This window comes from Malus sylvestris, chromosome 12 (genome assembly GCF_916048215.2).
Source record: "Malus sylvestris chromosome 12, drMalSylv7.2, whole genome shotgun sequence".
Lineage (NCBI taxonomy): Eukaryota > Viridiplantae > Streptophyta > Magnoliopsida > Rosales > Rosaceae > Malus > Malus sylvestris.
In genome coordinates, this window is record NC_062271.1 from 5440649 (window position 1) to 5449998 (window position 9350).

General features: G+C 36.0%; 2 pseudogenes; both read left to right on the plus strand.

The window, feature by feature from the left end:
* LOC126591741 (uncharacterized) lies at nucleotides 1–4083 on the plus strand (annotated as a pseudogene).
* A 3507-nt stretch (nucleotides 4084–7590) lies between these two features.
* Nucleotides 7591–9227, plus strand: LOC126593750 (strigolactone esterase D14-like; annotated as a pseudogene).
* Nucleotides 9228–9350: the final 123 nt, after the last annotated feature.

A 9350-nucleotide genomic window follows, 5' to 3' on the forward strand; every position in this document is an offset into this window, starting at 1 on the left:
ATCCTAAATCTTCCAATTTGTTGCAGCGTCCTTCTACCAGAATAGTTTTCCCGGTGTTCTCAATTACTGACCTTTTTTTTGGCTTTGCAGGATCATATCATATGGACGCCTGGCTTTTGGTTGGTCTTGATCCTAACTTTCTTTGGCAAGCTAGGAGTAACTTTTTCCTTTTTTTTTTCCTATTCCGTTTTCAATGACCCTAATTTTTGCCTACTTTGCTTAAAGAAGACTATACAATTGTTTGTCCTAAATCCTGAAAGGTCGCTAAAATTTAAATACCCGTCTACATTTCTTAAAACATGATTTAATGGATGGAAGGTTAGAGGTGGTAAAAGGTGCAAAATAGTAGTTTTAATTCATTCTTGTGTTTCCAGATTGCAGCAGTCTCCTAATCTATTGGCTTTCGGTTCGCTGGTAATGTGATGTTGTCTCTGTCTTGGCTTGAAGTATCTCACTCATATGTATTCAATCTGAAAAGGTAATCCTAACTCTTGTTATTGTTTTCAACAACCCAACTTTTGCCAATTTTTGCTTTAGAGTGCTGTTTCTGTATTGTATTGGTATTAAGCTGTTAAAGTTTATTTATTTGAACTGAGGTATTCTATTTTGTTCTTTGAACCTCCATTATTTACTGAAGGATTATGCATCTTTTTTTGCTTTCTTGTTTAGTACATACACTTGCTCATAAGTTGTTTTTTCTCTGTTCTGAATTTATCTCCTCCATGCATCTCTTCTCTCATTGCATTTGCATGGGTGGTGACCTTTAAGTACCTTTTCATATGCATTTAGTAATAAAAAGGAATTGGGTTTTTTTAGTTTATGGGATTGTGTAGGTAAATTCTTGGACTTTAGAATTGGTTTTAGTGAATTGGGTTTTATTTGGTTTTGTGCAGGGAGAGCTTGTGCGTGCTTTAGGAGGAGCTGTGGCATCCACATCTCTTCTTGGAGTTCCTCTTGGACATAACTCCTCGTTTCTTCAAGGGTCGACCTTTGCACCTCCAAGGATTAGAGAGGCTATCTGGTGTGGGAGCACCAACTCAACAACTGAAGAAGGTATCTAATTATCTCAATTAGTAGCAAACTTTTGCTTCTCAAAACATTCAGTTTCGAGAAGATTGGCTGCCCTGCTCGTGTTCTCATTAGAATAACTTTTATGTTATAGTTATATATAGATGTTGAATGTTTTGCTCTTTTTTATCAATTTCGAGAAGATTGGCTGCCCTGCTCGTGTTCTAATTAGAATAACCCACATATCCCATGTAAAGTTTATTCTAAACCTTTCATGAGGTGGAACAAATCAGTGAAAAAATCTATCATTTTTGCTCACAAAATACACATACTGCCACGATTTAACTAATTTGATCCTTCTATAGTGATTCTCTTTTAGGGTTTGTTCAGATGCAAGAAAGGATTAGTTTAAATATTCTTGTATTGATATTATTGCTCTAATTACTTATATTACTTTGGTTGCTATTTTATTAGTTTCAAATGCAAGAAAGGGTTAGTTTCTAATGTTATATTTTTATGGTTCATAAAGTGTATAGATGTCGCAGTTGATCACTCGTCGTCGGAGTGTGTCCAATGCAGCTCCTGCATTATCAGCATCTAGTGCTCCAGGCGTGAGTGCTCCATTGATTGGGGAGCCTACACCCCTTACGGAGGCTACTCCTACGACGTCCCAGGTGCCCGTATCATCAACGTCATCAGTGTTAGTTGAGCCCCTCAGTGCACGGCGGCCTCACCGGCGCCGCCGCGAGCCGGAGCCTTCTGATCACACTTCCTCGTCCTCCAGAGTCGAGGATGGGGCCTCCCAACCAGGTAGTTTTTTTTCTAATTCTCACTACGTTGCATTTTCTTTTCATTTCAAAACTATTACTTTTATGATTGTGAAAATGTGTTGCGGGTTGTGAATTACTGTTTTAAGGTACTTTTATGATTAGGGGAGGTTTTGCCGAATTTTCTGTACAAATTTAAGCTTAGGGTTTTTACCATTTAAGTTTTTTTGGGCAGCTAAAAAAAACACCAGGGGGCCCAATCGAATGTTGAAGGAGCTACAGCTTGTACGTATGTCTGCCTCCTTGATCAAGATTGCGTATGATGAGCGACATTGTGGAGCGGTTACCTCACAGCAGCATAACAGCGTCGTTAATTGCTGTGGTTTTATTATTAGGAATTTTTGTCCTATGCGGTGGGAGAGTTGGGCAAAAATTCCCGAGGAGACAAGGACCCTGGTGCGAGACAATTTGGAGGTTAGTATATTAATTTTTAGCAAAGTCAACATCTTTCTCTGCTTAAACTAGTGCAGGGCCATCATCTTGATTAGTTAAGTCAAGATCTTTCTCTCAATTTCTGTTTGGTTGCTAAGAAAATGTAGGGGGGAAAAAGAAAATGTAGAGCATGTCCTTAGTAACAGTTATTTGGAAGCCAACGTGATTAACTGACTGTTAAAGTGGGATATGAAATGCTTGTATGCAATAGGTTACCTTTATGGAATTGCATTAAATTGTACATGCATGACTCTTTTTTTCTTTTTAGGTAAAGTGTATATAATAGTAGTTGGCTTACATCCTAACAAATCATTTAACATGCTACTGGAATAGTTGATCTTGAGTTACAGTCAGTGCAGTTACAACCTTTCTATAAAATGTTGAATTTCCACCTTTGGTCTCTGTACCGGTGGAAAGAGGCTCGCATGGGAGATCAGAACCCCACTCTTGAGATCTTTCAGAATATAAACATTATGTTTGCTTCCTAACAAATTAAGATTCTAGTTATTATTGTAAACCGACAAACTTTATCAATATCTTATAAACTAGTTGTCAATTATTCTGATACATGATCATTTTGTTTGTCATTTTGTTTTTCATATTTGTAGGTCGTTTTTGAAATGGAGGACATGTCCCCTGAGGTCAGTGCCTACTTAGAGGAGACCTTAGCAAGCCGGTACAAAGATTGGAAGAGCGCTCTTCACAAGCATTATCAGCTATGGGAATCTCCGGAGATTGCTCGCCTACAGGGTTGCCCACTCGAGTATAAGGAACGGCGAGAGGATTGGGAGTGGCTCTGCACACATTTTACGGATCCAAAATTTTTGGTATGTACATAATACTTTAATAATAATTTATTGTTTTTGTTATTTTATTTAAGCTTTTTTTAATAATTTCTTTCAAATAGTCGCACTAACATATATATTGTATGTTTAACAGAAGAAATCTGCTGCTGGCAAGAAAGCTCGGGACTCAAAGACACTTCTCCACCATTCCGGTTCGAAGCCCTTTTCGTATAGGGTTGAGGCATGACGTGAGGTAAAAGTATATTAATTTTGAAATTTTATACAATTTATTTTTTATTATTGATTAATAAATTTTTCTTAATGTTTTTTTTTTCTTTAGGAGGGTTCTAAGTTCCCACAGATTGACCTGTTCGAGCAGGTTTACGTTCATCCCAACAATGATAACAGTGACCAGCTTTATGTAAGTATATGTAATTGTTATTTTTCTTATTTTTATGAATCGTTCAAATATTATTTATATTTTGTTATTAAACATTATATGTTTTTTCTTTATTATTACAGGGTGATATGGTGGAAAAGAGCACTGCTATTCTCCAAGAAGCAACATCGCAGCTTCCCCCGGAGACCCCGATTGAGGACATCATTGTACCCAAGGATGCAGATGTTCAGATCGTGACTGAGGTCCTGGATCAGAAGTTCGGTCGTCGTCATGGTAAGGTTGTTCGGTGTACAGGGAAGGCGGGGGTTCGTGAAACGGGTGCCTCTTCTTCCAGATTGTCCACAGGAGAGGTCAATTCCTTGAAGGAGGAAGTGACAACCCTAAGAGGTCAGGTTGCGGCCCAGGGCGAGAGGATGAATATGATTCTTCAGGCCTTAGCGATGTCCGGCCTCCAAATCCCGACGATGCCAGCACCTAATGTTGCTCCACCTTCGACTTCCCAGCCATTTCGCCCAGACGATACCGAGTAGCATGATGTATTAAACTTAGAAGACTTGTAGTTTTTTATTTTTTTGTTCGGACAAACGTACATTTTCATATATTCTATAATTAATTACTTTTTCTTGGTTTATTAATTATTGTTTAGCATTTAATTATAATATTCAATAATTTAATTATAATATTTATTAAAAATTAAATAAAAAAATATAAATGACACAAAAAAAAAAAAAAAACTTTGCGCGACGTAGGGAGGTCCTGCGTCGCGCAAACCCTTCCTTCACTGCCTTCGCGCAACGGTTCTTGCACGACGAAGGTTCGTTTCGCTAATTTTTGGGCGACGTATTTTTGACTTTGCGCGACGAAGGTCCTACGTCGCGCAAAGTCTTTTTTGTACTAGTGATTGACTGATAATAAACGAATGGGAGAGAGAGAGAGAGAGAGAGAGAGCCGCGACGAAGGTCCTACGTCGCGCAAAGTCTTTTTTGTACTAGTGTAATTGACTGATAATAAACGAATGGGAGAGAGAGAGAGAGAGAGAGAGAGAGAGAGAGAGAGAGAGAGAGAGAGAGAGAGAGAGAGAGAGAGAGAGAGAGAGAGAGAGAGAGAGAGAGAGAGAGAGCTAGAGAATGAGAGAGATTTTAAACCATGGAGAAAAGGGCCATGCTTCAGTAGGTGGTTTGATTTCAACTTTGATGAGCTCTCTCCAAAAAAAAACTCAGTGCATGGTTTCTATAGTTTCACAATTTAGTTTAGTGAAACAAAAAAAGAAATATTATTGATTGGTAACCCTATTATAAAATAATTGCAAGGACAATTATATTGCGTAGATTATGAATTTGTCAATTTTTTCGTAGTCCTAACTTGAAATGAACTTTTGTTTGCAAATTTAGGATTTGTATTTTCTAAATGGGTGTAGAGAAAAATTAATAAATTGAATTAAGTTTGTGAGGATAGTTTAGGTAGTTAATTTGGGTTTAAAAAGATATTGGTAGTTTAATTAAAAGTAATATGGGTGAAAAAAGTAAATTGGATGTAAAAAGAGGTTACATAGGTTCAAATAAAACTTGGGCATTCATTTGGGCATTCCCTTTTTGTTACAATACCATTAATACAAGTGTTTTTTTCTTCTCTCATATTACTTTGATATAGCTGATGCTAAGAACAAAAGGTTATACCCCAAAAGAGCAACATATGTATTTCAAAGTCGATTAACCATTGGATCCCAAAAATTTCAGCTATTTGATGATCTTTTCACTTGGATGGTTTAAATAAATTTTGGTTTTGACTATGTAAACTAAGGAGGTAAAGTTGTACTGTTCGCACTTAGGTGTTATAACTTTAGGATCCAATCACTTATACTTTTTTTGGTTTTTTTGACAAACTATAAGTTTATTAGGTTAAATTGTTAGTTATTAGAAGGGAGGGAGATCGGTGGGATCGAACTAGCACTGTGGTGCATAGCACCCTCTGCAATCCAACGAGATTTTGATTATAAGAAGAATGTGAGGATCAATATACCTATCAACTTTAAAGTAGGTCAAGATCTCATATTTGGGTCAGCGGCCTGCAACTGATCACGCTGATATTGTTCCAACTTAATCGCATGCATAGTAGTAATTTACCATATTCAAAATAGTAATATGTTTTGTCAAGTTTTTGATGTAGGATTGCATTTTTTGCAACATTCTCCCTCACGTCGAACCATGTCTTTAATGGGTCACACGTGTAACCAATTTCATATAGGTAACTTTTTTTGCAGAAGATTTGTCGTCAAGGTCAAGGTCTTGTTCACAATCAGAATGGTTGAGGTCATGGGAATACTCTCTGATACTATGTCAAGACCTCATAGTTGAGTCAGATGTCCACAACTAATCAAATCGATATAATCTCATTTCCAAAAGTAATCACACCAACACTATCTCAACTTAACCAAATGCAAAACCTAACAAATTTTAAATTTTATCATAAAATGCCTCGCTATTATTAATTTTGAAACCATTCATCTATAAGTAGTAATATATCATGTCACGTTTTTAATTGTAGAATTACATTATTCAACAAAAAATGTATAATTTACCTACTCCTATACTTATGCCGTTACTCATCAAACAATGTCAAATATATCATATATGGGTATGAAAGATGAAGATGGTAGATGTTTCTTTCTTGCACCTAAGCTATTAAATGGGGACATATATAAATTGTAGAACAGCCTCTTGCATGATTGCATCTTATCCAATCGACACAAACGAAACTAAATTATATTCATCATTTAATTCAAAAAGCGGAGAAATTTTTGGGGTGTCAGGAATACGATACGGTACACTAAATGTAATAATACAATTAATTGAAAACTTTAAAAAAAAAAATTCCAATCAACAATCAATTGTATCATTACACTTAATGTACCGAAACGTGTACTCGGCACACTACAAAATCTCTCCAAAAAGCGTATACAAACACAACAACCACAACAACTTTATGGACGGCAAATTTGTTGAAATGCATTTAAGCAAGCTTTTATTTTGTCCATAAGAATTGAGATATCCAACTGCATCGATGTCGTGCCCTGCAACAACTCACACCTTATAATTTACAAATTTAATATATTATATTATCATTACGCATGAAATCCAAATCCAAACTCGAGCAGAAAGCTTATATTCAGTTTAATTGTAAATTTTCTATACATTTACGTACGTAGATATATATTTTTTCACACATGCATGCAGCTTGAGCATCATGAGAAGAAGATGGACGAACGTAAGCACAAAACATTTCAGCAGTTTTTTCATACAAGTTGAAGGGAACTTTCAATATATATTACGTACACATCTTTTTCCCATAACTGCAAATATATGCTAATAAGTCCACGAGCTCTCTCTCTCTCTAAGAATTACCACATCGCATATAAAATCTATTGATAAGCATGCATAAATTTGAATATATAAGCATTTATGTTTTCATATTGGTTGCAGTTGCACCACAAAATCTTATATTAAAAATTAATATAAGGCGTCAAAAAAGTTGGAAGGGAGGTAATATTGCTAATATTGAAACATATACTTACGGAATTAAAATGTGACACATATCTTGATTATCTTATTAAGTACACTAATTTGAAGAGAAATAACTTTTGCACATTTTTTCTTTCTTCATTTGTAATCTTGTTTATTTTTGGCATTTTTTTGGTTTTATTTTCGATTCAAAGACTAGAAATACACATATATTTGCATGAGAAAAAAAAAACATGTGATATCATTTCCGTACCTATATAGAGCTCGTTTGGATGTGCTTTTAAAATGATTGAAAGCGCTTTTGGTGAAAATATTTTTTGAAACAATCCTTAATAAAAATGCTAGTAAATCCTTGAAAAGCACTTAAAGTGCTTATTGGAAGAAGCACATAACTAGTGCTTCTTGTAGAAAGCACTTAAAGTGCTTTTGGAACCCAAAAATATTTTATCTAAAAGCGCTTTCAGTCATTTTAAAAGCACATCCAAACGAACCAATATTTATGCAAACAATATCCAAAACCCAAATAAATCAAAGTTATAGAAATGTCATCATAATATCTTATAGTTTGTAAACATATATATACAATCCCTTCACTCACTATTGCATTTCTAGTTATAAAGATGGAAGCCCTGTGCCATGGAGGAGGCATTGTCCAAGCCCTAAACACTCGTGTACGGAAATGAAACTCAGACGTTGGTTCTTGCTCATGGGTTTCGTGCAGACCAGACAATTTGGCACTTCCTCATCCCATTTCTTGCATGCTACTTCAAGGTTGTGGTTTTTGACTGGGTTTAATCTCCAAATGTTGATCCCAAACTCTATGATCCCAAAACGTACTCGAACTTCAGTGCTTACGCAGAAGACCTGGTGTGCCTTCTTGATCATCTCAATGTTAAAAAAGGACTGTATATTTGGGTCACTCCATGACTGCCATGGTTGGATGCATCGCTTCTGTTCAAAGACCACAACTCTTCCAGCACCTTATCCTACTAAGTGGCTCTCCCAGGTCATCTCTCTCTCTCTCTCTCTCTCTCTCTCTCTCTCTCTCTCTCTCTCTCTCTCTCTCTCTCTCTCCACACATAAAAAGGATCAGTTACTAGTACGGATTCCGTTTTACTGTAGCAAAAATGATAGGAATAGGACCATGTATTCACCATATAGACCTCTTATATGTTTTATTGTTCCTCCTTTTTTGCTCCCGAGTACATTAAATTCACATCGTCCCATTTCTATTACAATGAAATGAAATCCCTGCTAAGAAGGGGCTCGCACATGTACACAATGATTATAAACTACCGATGATTAAGTTTATTCTTACATGAATATAAATGCACAGTTCATATTCACAATTTCACAATCATAAGTATACAATAATGCAGTAAGTAGACAAAAAAAAAAACATTATACCATTACTTATACATATACGATCATCATTATTTTCTTGCCATTGTCTTTTGGACAGTTGAGTTCCTTTTGTACGCCGGACTGTACCAACCATGTACTAATCTCTCATAGTATATTGTCCCCGTCATATGTTACTCTAGTTACTTCAACATATATCTTTTTCCTTTTTTCAGTTAAATTCCTTGTATTAACCATATTATACACAAATAAGTCTCGCGTAATATGTGACTAGTAAACATGTTACAGGTAAACAATACCACATTGTGTCGACACCGGACACTTAGTTTTACGTTTATTTTGCTTGTAGGTACCTCAACACCACAGCATACACCGGAGGCTTCACCAGACCACAACTGGATGCGCTCTTCAACGAAATAGGGAACAACTTCACAAGTTGGGTTCCAAGTTTTGCCCCAACACCAATAGGTGTAAACGACACACGTGCGATCACCGAGTTCGAAAACAGTTTGGGAAGAATGAGCCCTAGGATTGCTGTAAGGGTAGCTAGAGTTGTGTTTCTGAGCGACCTCAGAAGAATTCTGCCACAAATTATTGTTCCTAGTAGCATAATCCAGTCCAGAAAAGATTTTATCGTTCCGAAATCGGTTGCATTTTACATGAAGAAGAAGCTTGGTGGTCCTGCAAAAGTCAAGATCATAAACACAGAAGGCCATTTTCCTCAGTTGACAGCTTACCTTCTGCTCTTAAAAGTTCTCAAAAAACTTGTTCACATCAAATAGATATGCATATATATTATGTATTTGGTTAAAAGCTTTGGCACTGCCTTAAAGCAAATTATTTTTTGGTTTTATGCGGGAGTACATTTTTTGTTGTAATTTGTTGCTTCACTAGAAATATACCATATTGTTTTTCTCTTTTACTACTAAAGTTGTAGGATAATGTTATTCATATACTCATTTTTACCTCTCACATACCTTTATTAATTTTGGTCATTGATCTTCTTCAATCCATTTGA